Raw genomic sequence first — 12,478 nt, 5'->3', positions numbered from 1 at the left:
TCCTTGCGGCAGACCGCCAAGGATAGCAATCTCTCTCTCTGCTCTCATGGGCCCTCATAAATAAATAATTAGAAAGTGGCCATAATCGTAAATATAAAGCTGTGTGGCACGGTCATCTGCAAAGCTTTGTTGGAAATATTCAATCCGAGAGTGTTACGGCCCGTGATGTTAGCAACTACTGCTCTCAAGGACAAACCTCCAAAGAGCCCATCGAGGATGGGCGCACAGACCTCACACTACGCCCTCTCAGCCACACCAGCACCAGAGTGTCCTGAAGAGTGAGAAACTGTGGGGCCCCTGCATGGCTCAGTGGGTTAAGCCACTGCCTTCGGCTCAGGTCATGATCTCAGGGTCCTGGGATCTAGCCCTGCATTGGGCTTTCAGCTCAGCAGGGAGCCTGCTTCCCTTCCTCTCTCTCTGCCTGCCTCTCTGCCTACTTGTGATCTCTGTCTGTCAAATAAATAAATAAAATCTTAAAAAAAAAAAAAAAGAATGAGAAACTGAAGGGGTACCTGAGTGGCTCAGTTGAGCGTCTGACTCTTTGGTTTCCACTCAGGTCAGGGTCTAGGGGTCATGATCTCGGGGTCATGAGATGGAGCCCCCCTGCCCATAGGCTCTGCACTCAGCAGAGAATCTCAGCGCTATCCCGTGAGATTCTCTGTCTCCCTCTGCCTCTTAAAAAAAGAGAGAGAGAGAGAGAGAGAGCACAACTTGGAAGAATTTATAAATGGAATTAATTAATGGCCAGAAATGATTAATGGATACGTCCCAGGATAAAGGTACCCAAGTAGCTGTTTAATCGAATTCCCTTGAGCCCTCAAAGGCAGGTTTGCTGACACAGCAGGCTCAGCCTCCGTCTACCTGCCCTTATTTTTCTCTTCGCGCTCGCTAGTGAGAGGACACCGTCTGCAAGTCGGACCAGCAGAATCCCCCGCATTCATCCAGGCAGGGGAGGGCTTGTCTGTGACTGAGCCAGTGTCCCTGCACACTGGAAGAAGAACAGCAACTGCACACATTTAAACACAATTTTTATTGAAAATCTTAACAGATTCATCAAAGAGCTTTAAAGCAGGGAGGGCTTAGAACAAAGGAGAGCTATTGCTTTTAAACATTAACTAGGAACTCATGCATAGGATATGTGCAGTTATGCAGAAAGTACGTGTAGAAGAATGATCGGCTGTAATTATCCCTGGTCCCTAGAGCCTCCTAAGAGTCCTGAGAGCTTTGTCTCCAACACCATCACTTGCGAGGGGCTGAGGCAAAGCGGAGGCTGACGTTTCAGCAAATGCCTCCAGACTCATGCCTGCAGGTTCAAAGTATATTTTCTAAAATTAACTCCACCAGGTTGAGCCATGCCACCCCAGCTAAATTTCTTTTTAAAAGGGGACGACGATAACAGTAGTTGTGCGGGGGAAAATAGGGGCAGTGACATTCGGGTTGTCACTCGCTGGCGCCGGGGGTTGGAAGCCGTTCTCAATATTCAGGATATTAACACATCCCAGGGTACCTGTAAACACCTCTCCGAGAACCATAAAGTCCTCGAACTGGCCTGTCTCTCATTTGACACTTTTCAGTGGGGGAACGAGTGGAGGGGAATATGGAAACTCTCCCTGGTCCATGACACAGGCCTGGCGAAGGGCAAACTTGGCGCAGAGCGGAGCCTGGCAAACGCTGCGTGCCCCACGGCTGTGTCCGAAGTCACAGGAAGGGCCCCTTGGACTGTGAGCGTTCTTGAACGCACTAAGTACTGGGCAGGGGGTTACACTTGCACCTTGACGCCAGTTTATTCGTAAAAGCATGGAGAACTTGGGACTTTCTCAAGAGGCATGTGGGGTTTCTTGTAGGGTGCATCTGAGCAACCAGAGGGCTCCGCTTTCAGCGAGTTATGGCAAAAACCCAGAGCAAGCAAGCAGCCCCCGAGCTAATCGTTTCGTCCGAATCCCTAGCCCGTCCGTGGGCTCTGGGGGCGAACGGAACCCAACCGGAGAGTCGCATCCATTAGTTACTGACTTGTCAGAGGGGAGAGGCGTGCTCTGAGCCCAATCGGCGAGGGGGATACCGTCGCTTTGGTGCCGGAGCTGCCAGGGCCTTCTCCAGTCCTGCCTCTGGGTCTCTCGCCCTGGAGGGTCTTGGGGCGACAGCCCTGTACCGACCCGCGTGCGGCGAGGGCAGGCGGTGAGAAGTTCTCCTAACCGGTCTCCCAGGGCTCGCGGGAGGGGTGGGAAGTTTCATTCCCCACCGCGTCCCCGCCCCGTCCCCGCCCCCGCCCCCGGCTGGCTGGCACCACCCACCAAAGCCCCTTCCCCAAAGCGGTGCGGGACGGGAGCGGGGAAGAGTTAACTAAGCGGCGAGTTAGAAGCCCCGCGCGCGCCCCCTAGCGGCAGCTCTCCTCCGGCAAACGCTGGGACTACTTCGTGGCCACGCCTTGGCCGCGTGCTCGCCCCGGCAAGTCCCGCCCACCACACCTGCTCTCCTGGCTCTCACCCGCCGGACTCCGGCGAGACCAGGGAGTGCCGCGCGGTCAGAGCCCGAGCTCAGACTGGTGCTTTAGCTAACGTCAGGGGAGCGTCCTTCCCCTGGAGACGCGGGATGCGGGACGCCGTCGCTGCTCGCAGGTCGCAGCCCTTCCCCGCGCTCTGCCCTCTTCCTTGCCCCCTCCCGGGATCTCAGTGTAGGTAGCAGAAGAGGAAGAAATATGGTCCGAAGTGGGCCGGGTGAAGGCGGGGTGGGGAGGGCGAAGAGGCGGTGGTGGCGGCGACCCGGAGCTGGAGTTGTCCTTCCGTTCCCGAGGGGCAGCAGCCCGGGGACAGGCGGCAGCTCCTGTGCCACACCCCGTTCACCCCCTGGCAGCTATGGACGGAAAGCATTTTACGCCGCTCCAAACACTCCCACGTGTCCCCCACCATGCGGCTGCTTCTGGAGGTGCTAGTTCTCCAGGGCTGCGGTCCTCTCTGGATCTCTTCCGGAGTCCCTCTCCCCACCCCCCCCTTCTTCAGAGCCAAAAGCCACCTAGCAGGCCCAGGGCCACCAGGCGCCCCCTCCCCCAACACCGCAAGACTCCGGGGTGGGGGCAGACCCACGGGGCATCAAGGTAAATATCTTCATGCGCTGTTTAAATCCAAGTAGGGAACCGTTGGCCAGAAGCCTGTTTTGTAAATTACCTTTTATCCGAGCACGGTGAAGCAAGTACAGGATCAGGTCCTACCTCAATTTACATTTTTATAATTTTAAAATCACGAGTTAGTTTTTGCAATAACTTTGATGTTTATGTTAAGTACCGCACTAAAACATGTATCCTGGTTACAGATTTCTTTGGCCCCACATTATATTTTGCGTGGGAGGCAAAAACCATCCCCCTAAAGCAAGCCTCAAACTGAATATTACAGAAAAGTGTCCTGAGAGGAGTGGCATGAAGGGGATAGAAATTTTGAAACAAGCATGAAATAACCTCCGTGTATTTAATGCCATCCACGTCTCTAAAAAGGGGGCATTGGTGGTTTTCTCCTCTCAGAAAGGAGCTTGGGATCAGCATGGATGTAAGTGAAGCCACAGTGCAAGCCAGTCAACCTCAGAACCGGGTGGGCGGCCATTCTAAAACGTGCTTTAGGACTTTTGTCATGGACATTCTCGCACTGGGTTTTATGGCTTTTTCCATGATTGGAAAATAAGTTTTCAATTCGGAGGCTTTAAGGGATAGAAAATGGGATAAATTCCAGATTATGGAAATTGCCCATTGCCGGTGGCAACAGGGGTTCATAGAGGGGAAAAAAAGTACAGAACCATTTTCCTACACCCATACTGTATGTAAAAAAAAAAATTTTTTTTCTATGAAGCGCGACACCTAACATAGAAATCCTTTGTGGTAGATGGCAGCCCTCTGTAAAGGAGTATTTCTGTCTCCTGTGCAGTCATATTGAGACCCGGTCTGACCTAGAAGTATTTACATAAATGCACTAAGGAGCTGAGTTATGAGAGTTCAACTGTACTCAATTATTTAAAATATTTAAAACTAGGCAGAACCTCTGAGCTACAATGAGGGATTTTGTAAGTATGCGGACACTGGTGCCAGGGAGTCATTTGTCCACAGAATACAGGACAGGAGTGCCTAATGTCGGCCTCATCATGTTGAGACTGATGGAGGAAGAGGGCTTCAAGTCCAAGTTCTCCTACTGTTGCTTTTAAGCATCTGATAAAGCAGTGTAGGGAGTGGCATCCCTAAATTTTGTCTAAACCACAAAGCAAAAGACCAAAACAATGAATAAACTTCCACTGACCTAAAAAGGGTGAAAATAGGGACACCTGGGTGCCTCAGTCATTAGGCATCTGCCTTCTGCTCAGGTCAGGATCCCAGAGTCCTGGGATCCGCCCTGCATCAACTCCCTGCTGGGCAGGAAGCCTGCTTTTCCCTGTCCCACTCCTCCTGCTTATTATGTTCCCTCTCTCACTCCCCCTGCTTGTGTTCCCTCTCTTGCTGTGTCTCTCTCTGTCAAATAAATAAAATCTTAATAAAATAAAGGGTGAAAATGGGAGCTCTAATATAGAGGTTGCAGATACCACATCAATTCAATGTTGTAAGACTACTTAAGGCCTATGTGAGTATTCTCTTGAGAATTTTCTGATGTCTTGGGACTTTTTTCCCCTTTGGCAGTACAGTTACAAACAGGTGGGTTTTACGGAATTTGTGTGGTAGATAGATGCAAGGTAGATTTGTACCTGGGTTAATTTGAAGTACTTTTTCATTTTCTCAAGCAGTGTTGACTTATTTGTAGGTCATGGGATCAAAAGGTGATTACTTGAGATGATAAAAAAGTTGTATCTAAGTATGAGCAGGGGAAAATCAGGATGACAATTATTTATTAGCTTTGCTGCAGAGCGTGTGTGAACGCACCATAGGAAACAGGCTGCAGAACTAGCGGTGGGGTAGTAGAGCCGAAAAGCAGCTCGAGAGAGCAGCCCACCGAGGGCTGGCCCCCTACGGCCACAGCTGGGCTCACCAGTCACGTGTGGCCAGGACTTGGGAGGCCCAGGCCTCTCTGCTTTCTCAAACAGGCAAAGCAAACTCAGAGGAAAAGAAAAAGCTTGGTGACTTGCTTTTGCTGGGTTTACATAACGGTCTGTTCATGAAGTTCTGAAAGAAGAGCCACAAGAAACAAAAAGGAAAGAAAATGTGCTCATCTACTTTCAAACTCTACAGCATGAATTCCAAGAAACTCTATATGCTTTTCCCTCTCTCTTGCAAATATAATTGACCCTTTTTGTGAAGCAGTATTGGGAACAGGGACCTAATACTGGCCCAGATGGCAGCCCACTGTGGGCTCTGGGTGTTGATGGAGGTTTGACCACTGGTACATTTGAATCTTCCATAGATGAGCTCTGTGAAACCAGCCTTCTTTAAGATTATGTATTCATGCAGAGGAAGGATCCTAGACCCTGAATCTGAGAGCAAAAATGAGGAGTCAGGTAGGGAGAGGAGGCCCACAGTGTCACAGTTTATAGTTTGAAAACTTCTGGAAGGATTAAACACAATATAAATTCCATTAATTAGGATGCCAGATGCTGGGTGGACAAGGAGATCAACTGACATGGTTGGTTTTTTAAAAATTGATTTTATTGAGGCATAACCAACATATAACATCAGTTTCCGGTGTACAACATCATGATCCATATACACTGCAAAATGATTGTAGGTCTAGTTAACATCAGTCATCAGTTACAATTTTTTTTCTTGTGCTGAGAGCTTTAAGATCTACTCTCTTAGCAACTTTCAGATATGCAGTACAGTATTAACTAGTCATCATGCTGTACTTTATATCCCCATGACTTATTTTATTACCAGAACTTTGTACCTTTTGACCCTCTTCACCCATATCTCCCACTTCCCCCCACCTCTAGCAAACGCCAATCCGTTTGTTATCTAAAGCTTGGTTTCTTGTTTTGTGGGGTTTTTGGGCAGATTTATCTGAGAGAGACAGCAAACAAGCATCAGTGGGAGAGGTGGAGAGGGGCAGGAGAGGGAGACAGAATCCTCAAGCAGACTCCCCACTGAGTGCAGAGCCTGATGCAGGGCTTGATCCCAGGAACCGGAGCCAAAATCAAGAGTCGTCCGTAAGTGACTGAGCCACCCAAGCACCTCTTGGTTTTTTTAGATTCCACACACGTAAGGTCATACCATATTTGTTTCTCTGACTTAACTGAGCACAACGCTCTGGAGGTCCATCCAGGATGGGCAGGGCTGCGTAGGGAGAAACAGGAAGGGGGCTACATAACTAGGTTCACAGAAATCCCAGACGTGGAGAAATGCTGAGGCATACAAAACCATGAGTATTGTTGTTGGGAGTGAGTTAAGATGGCAGAGGAGTAGGGGACCCTAAGTTCATCTGGTCCCTGGAATTCAGCTAGGTAATTACCAAATCATTCTGAACACCTGCAAAAACCAACTGGAGATCTGAGAAAAGAAATGCAATTCTACAACTAGACAAGCAACCGCTTTTCGGAAGGCAGGAGGTACTGAGCCGTGAACCTGGGGCAATATATCAGGGATAGGCAGAGGGGAGGAAGCCTACTTAAGGAGACTACTGCGAACTATCACAAGCAGTGGAGCACAAAACCAGAGCGTGCAGAAGTCTGCTATGGTGGGGGACGTCCCTGGCTTAAAGATGCACGGGTGGCAAAGCAGGGTAGAATCCCAGGTGGGACAGTGTGGTCTCAGGATCCCCGGGATCACAAGAACAGGGGTACATGAGTGCAGCAGAGTTCCCAGGCATCAGAGCGGGGAGCTGGCGGCAAACCTTGGTTCTAGGCACTGGCTTTCTGCCTGGTGCCACCATAAACTGAGAACGGCCGCACAGTCGAGTGACCGGTCTCTGGGCAGGGGCCCAGCAAAAAGCAGAAGCGCGGCAACACCCCTCCCGACCCTGAGAGGAACGGTGCTGGTCTGCGCCACACGTGTCTGTCAAGTTTGGAGACTTGAGACTGGGTCACGTGCCTCAGATAAAAATGCTCGGTCACAGGCTGGGTGACCAGAGTGCGGTGGGAAACCGGGGAGACAAGAGGGATCGACTGCTTTTCTCTGAGAGCACACTGAGGAATGGGGGTGCGGGCTCTCAGCCCCAGGGCTAGAGAGCGGGACGCTGCCATATTCGCCCCCCGCCCGTGCCTGCTGAAAGCCTGCAGGAAGCCAAACAGCAGCACACAGTGCCATCCGGAGCCACTTACACTGAGCGGGGCCGCCGGCGAGGAGGACGCAGTTCCACGCAGGCCAGGACACCCGAGCATCAGCGCAACAGGCCCGTCCCCGAGAACACCAGCAGGAACTTCCGGCTAACACCGGTTTACTGGTCCCAGAGACCGCAGGACTTCAGCTGTCAGGGGAAGCGGTATATAGCTTTCGTGGTTTTTTCTTATTATTCTTTAGTCTTTCCATTTTTTTTTCTTTTAAGCTATTATTTTTTCAATTCTTTATTATTTTTTAGTTTATATATATGTATTATAATATATGTGTCTCTGTGTATGTGTGTGTTGTGTGGGTGTGGGTGTGTGTATTTTTGGGGGGATTCCTTTCATTGTATTTTATTTTTGTACATTTATTAGTTTTTCTTTTTTTCCCATTTTGGGATCTACTTTCCTTTAACAAACAGATCAAAATACACCCAGGACCTAGTTTATTGTTTTGCTCTGTTCTACTTCTTGTTTGCTTTTTCTTATTTTGTTTTGTTTGTGTTTTCTTCTGGTCTGTTTTTTTCTGGTGGTGTTATTCTTTTTGTCTTTTCTCTCTTCCTTCTGTTCTTTTCTGGACATAATGACAAGTCAGAGAAACTCACCCTAAAGAACAGGAGGAAATACTCACTGCCAGGGATTGAATCAATATAAATACAAGTAAGGCGTCAGAACTAGAATTCAAAACAACAATTATCAAGGTACTAGCGGGGCTTGAAAACAGCACAGAAGACACTAGAGAATCGCTTATGGTAGAAATAAAATAACTAAAATCTAATCAGGCTGAAATTTAAAAAGCCCTTACTGAGATGCAGTCAAAAAGGGAGGCTCTGGGGCGCCTGGGTGGCTCAGTGGGTTGAGCCTCTGCCTTCGGCTCAGGTCGTGATCTCAGGGTCCTGGGATCGAGCCCCGCATCGGGCTCTCTGCTCCGCGGGGAGCCTGCTTCCTCCTCTCTCTCTGCCTGCCTCTCTGCCTACTTGTGATCTCTCTCTGTGTGTCAAATAAATAAATAAAATCTTTAAAAAAAAAAAAAGGAGGGGGGAGGCTCTAACACCAAGGAAATATGGGGCAAAAGAGAGAGTGATACGGAAGAAAAAATGATGGAAAATAAAGTAGGTGAGAAAAAAAGAGAAAAGCAACTACTGGATCATGAAGGGAGACTTCAAGAAATCAGCGATAGCATAAACGTAAAATAGTATCTGGATAATAGGGGTCCCAGGAAATGAAGACTGCGGCAGAAGGTTTATTTGAACAAATTATAGTTGAGGGGCGCCTGGGTGGCTCAGTGGGTTGAGCCGCTGCCTTCGGCTCGGGTCGTGGTCTCAGGGTCCTGGGATCGAGTCCCGCATCGGGCTCTCTGCTCAGCAGGGAGCCTGCTTCCTCCTCTCTCTTTCTCTGCCTGTGTCTCTGCCTACCTGTGATCTCTCTCTGTCAAATAAATAAATAAAATCTTTAAAAAAAAATTATAGTTGAGAACTTCCCTAATCTGGGGAAGGAAACAGGCATTCAAGTCCAGGAGGCACACAGAAACCCCCTCAAAATCAATAAAAATAGGTCAACACCCCAACATATAACAGTGCAAATTTCAGAGATAGAAAGTCCTGAAAACAACTAGGGACAGGAGGTCTATAACTGACAAGGGTAAGAGCATTAGACAGGCAGCAAACCTGTACACAGAGACCTGGCAGGCCAGAAGGGACTGGCAGGATATATTCAGGGTGCTGAGTGGAAAAAATATGCAGCCAAGAAGACTTTGTCCAGCAAGCCTGTCATTCAAAATAGAGTTCCCAGGACACACAATAACTAAAGGAATTCATGAACACTAAATCAGCCCTGTAAGAAATATTAAAGGGGATCCTTTGAGTGAAGAGAGAGCCCAAAAGTAACAAAGACCAGAAAGGAACAGAGAAAATCTACAGGAACAGAGAAAATCTACAGAAACAGCCACTTCGCAGTAATACAATGGAACTAAATTCATATCTTTCAATAATTACTCTGAATGTAAATCAGCTAAATGCTCCAATCAAAACATACAGGGTATCAGATTGGATTAAAAAAAAAAAAAACAAGACCCAGGGGTACCTGGGTGGCTCAGTTATTTAAACATCTGCCTTTGACTCAGGTCATGATCTCTGGGTCCTGGGATCGAGCCCTGCATTGGGCTCCCTGCTCAGCGGGGAGCCTGCTTCTCCCTCTTGCTCTGGCCCTTCCCCCTCACCCTGCTCTCTCTCTCAAATAAATAAATAAAATCTTAAAAAAATAAGACCCATCAGTCCACAAGAGACTCATTTTAAACCCAAAGACACCTCCAGATTAAAAGTGTGGGGTGAAGAACCATTTACCATGCTAATGGATATCAAAAGAAAGCTGGGGTGGCAATTCTATCTAACAAACCAGATTTTAAATCAAAGACTTAAAAAGAGATGCAGGAGGACACTATATCATAATAAAAAGGTCTATTCAATAAGAAGGTCTCAGTTCTGCCCCTAACTTGAGAGTAGCCAAATATATAAACTAATCAATAACAAAATTAAAGAAACACATTGATAATAATACAATAATAGTAAGGGACTTTCACACTCCACTGAGCAATGAAGAGATGATCTAAACAGAAGATCCTTGCTAAACAGCAAGGCAGCAACAGCTTTAAATGACACTGGACCAGATGGACTTTACAGATATATCAGTACATTCCATCCTAAAACAAGAGAATACTCATTCGTCTCGAGTGCACATGGAACATTCTCCAAAATGGATCACATTCTGGGTCACAAATCAGGTCTCAACCAGTACAAAAAGACTAAGATTATACCATGCATATTTTCAGGCCACAAGGTGGCTTTAAGTTCAAGGTGCTTTAAACCTTGAACTCAATCACAAGAGGAAATTTGGAAGGAACACAAATACATGGAGGCTAAAGAGCCTCCTACTAAAGAATGAATGGGTCAACTAGGAAATTAAAGAAGAATTGAAAAAATACATGGAAACAAATGAAGATGAAAACACGATAGTTCCAAACCTCTGGGAAGCAGCACAAGAGGTATTAGGAGGGGAAGTATATAGCAATGCAGGCCTTTCTCAAGAAGCAAGAAAAGGCTCAAATGTGTAAGCTAAAGGTGTAAGCTAAACTTACCTCTAAACGAGCTGAAAAAGAACAGCAAATAAAGCCTAAATCCAGCAGAAGAGAAATAATAAAAATTAGATCAGAAATCAACGATAGAGAAACGAAAAAAAATAGATCAACAAAACTAGAAGCTGGTTGTTTGAATTAGCATGATAAATCCCTAGCCAGACTTATCAAAAAGAAAAGAGAAAGGACCCAAATAAATAAAACCACGAATGAGGGGCGCCTGGGTGGCTCAGTCTGTTAAACATCTGCCTTCGGCTCAGATCATGATCCCAGGGTCCTGGATCTTGTGCGACTTGATCCCCTCATCCGGCTCTCTGCTCAGTGGGGAGGCTGCTTCTTCCTCTACCTCTGCCTGCTGCTCTGCCTACTTGTGCTCTCTCTCTCTCTCTGGCAAATAAATAAAATAAAATAAAATCTTAAAAAAAAATAAAATCATGAATGAGAGAGAAGAGATGACCATCAACACCTAAGAAATACAAATATAAGACAATATGATGAGCAATTGTATGCCAACAAATTAGGCAATCTGGAAGAAACAGATGCATTCCTAGAAACACATAAACTACCAAAACTGAAACAGAAAACCCGAACACACCCATAACCAGCCAAGGAATTGAAATCTGCAATCAAAAATCTCCTAACAAAGAGTCCAGAGCTGGATGGCCTCCCAGTGGAATTCTACCAAACGTTTAAAGAAAATTAATACTGGGGTGCCGGGGTAGCTCAGTCAGTTAAGCATCTGCCTTCAGCTCAGGTTATGATCCCAGAGGCCTGGGACTGAGCCATGCATTGGGCTCCCTACTCAGTGGGAAGTCTGCTTCTGCTTCTCCCTCTCACCCTCCACCCCTGTGCTCAAGTGCTCACTCTCTCTCATTCTCTCTCTCTCAAATAAATAAAGTCCTAAAAAAAAAAAAAAAGAACTAATACCTATTCTTCTGAAACTGTTTCAAAAAATAGAAATGAGGGGCAAGTGAGTGGCTCAATTGGTTAAACGTCTGTCTTCAGCTCAGGTCATGATCTCAGGGTCCTGGGATCAAGCCCCACACTGGGCTCTCTGCTCAGCGGGACATATGCTTCTCCCTCTCCCTGCCACTCCCCCTGCTTGTGCCCTTTCTCTCACTCTCAAATAAATAAAATTTTTTAAAAAAAGGAAATGGAAGGAAAACTTCCAAACTCGTTCTATGAGGCCAATATAACCTTGATCCCAAAACCAGAGACCCCACCAAAAAGGAAAATTACAGACCAATATCCCTGATAAACATGGATGCAAAAATTCTCACCAAGATCCAAACTAATTGAATACAGCAGTACATTAAAAGGATTAGTCACCATGACCAAGTGGGCTGCAAGGGTGGTTCAACATCTGCAAACCATTCAATGTGACACACTACATTAATAAAATAAAGGACAAGAACCATATGATCCTCTCAATAGAAGCAGAAAAAGCACTTGACAAAGTACAGTGTCCTTTCTTGATCAGAACTCTTCACAGTGTAGGGATAGAGGGTACTCTATCTACATACTCAATATCATCACAGCCATCTATGAAAAACCCAGAGCAAATACCATTCTCTATGGAGAAAACTGAGAGCTTTTCTCCTAAGATCAGGAACATGACAGGGATGTCCATTCTCACCACTGTTGTTCAACATAGTACTGAAAATCCTAGCCTCAGTAAACAGACAAAAAAAAAAAAAAAAAAAGAAAGAAGAGGCATCCAAAATTGGCAAAGAAGTCAAACTTACACTTATTGCAGATGTCACGATACTCTATGTTGCAACCCCAAAAGACTCACCCCAAAATTGCTAGAACTGATATAGGAATTCAGCAAATTTGCAGGATATAAAATCAATGCACATAAAATAATGTGCACATCAACGCACATAAAATCAATGCTGCATTTCTCTACACTAACAATGTAGCAGAGCAAAGAGAAATCAAAGAATCGATCCCATTTACAACTGCACCAAAAACCATAAAATGCCTAGGAATAAACCTAACCAAAGAGGTAAAAAATCCGTACTCTAGAAACTATAGAACACTTATGAAAGAAATTGAGAAAGACACAAAGAAGTGGAAAAACATTCCATGCTCATGGATTGGAAGAACAAACATCATTAAAATGTCTCTACT

The sequence above is a fragment of the Mustela putorius genome, unplaced genomic scaffold (assembly GCF_011764305.1).
Source record: "Mustela putorius furo isolate JIRA1106 unplaced genomic scaffold, ASM1176430v1.1 tig00003901_pilon_pilon_pilon, whole genome shotgun sequence".
In the NCBI taxonomy this organism is placed as follows: Eukaryota; Metazoa; Chordata; class Mammalia; order Carnivora; family Mustelidae; genus Mustela; species Mustela putorius.
Note: the sequence above shows the minus strand (reverse complement) of the source record.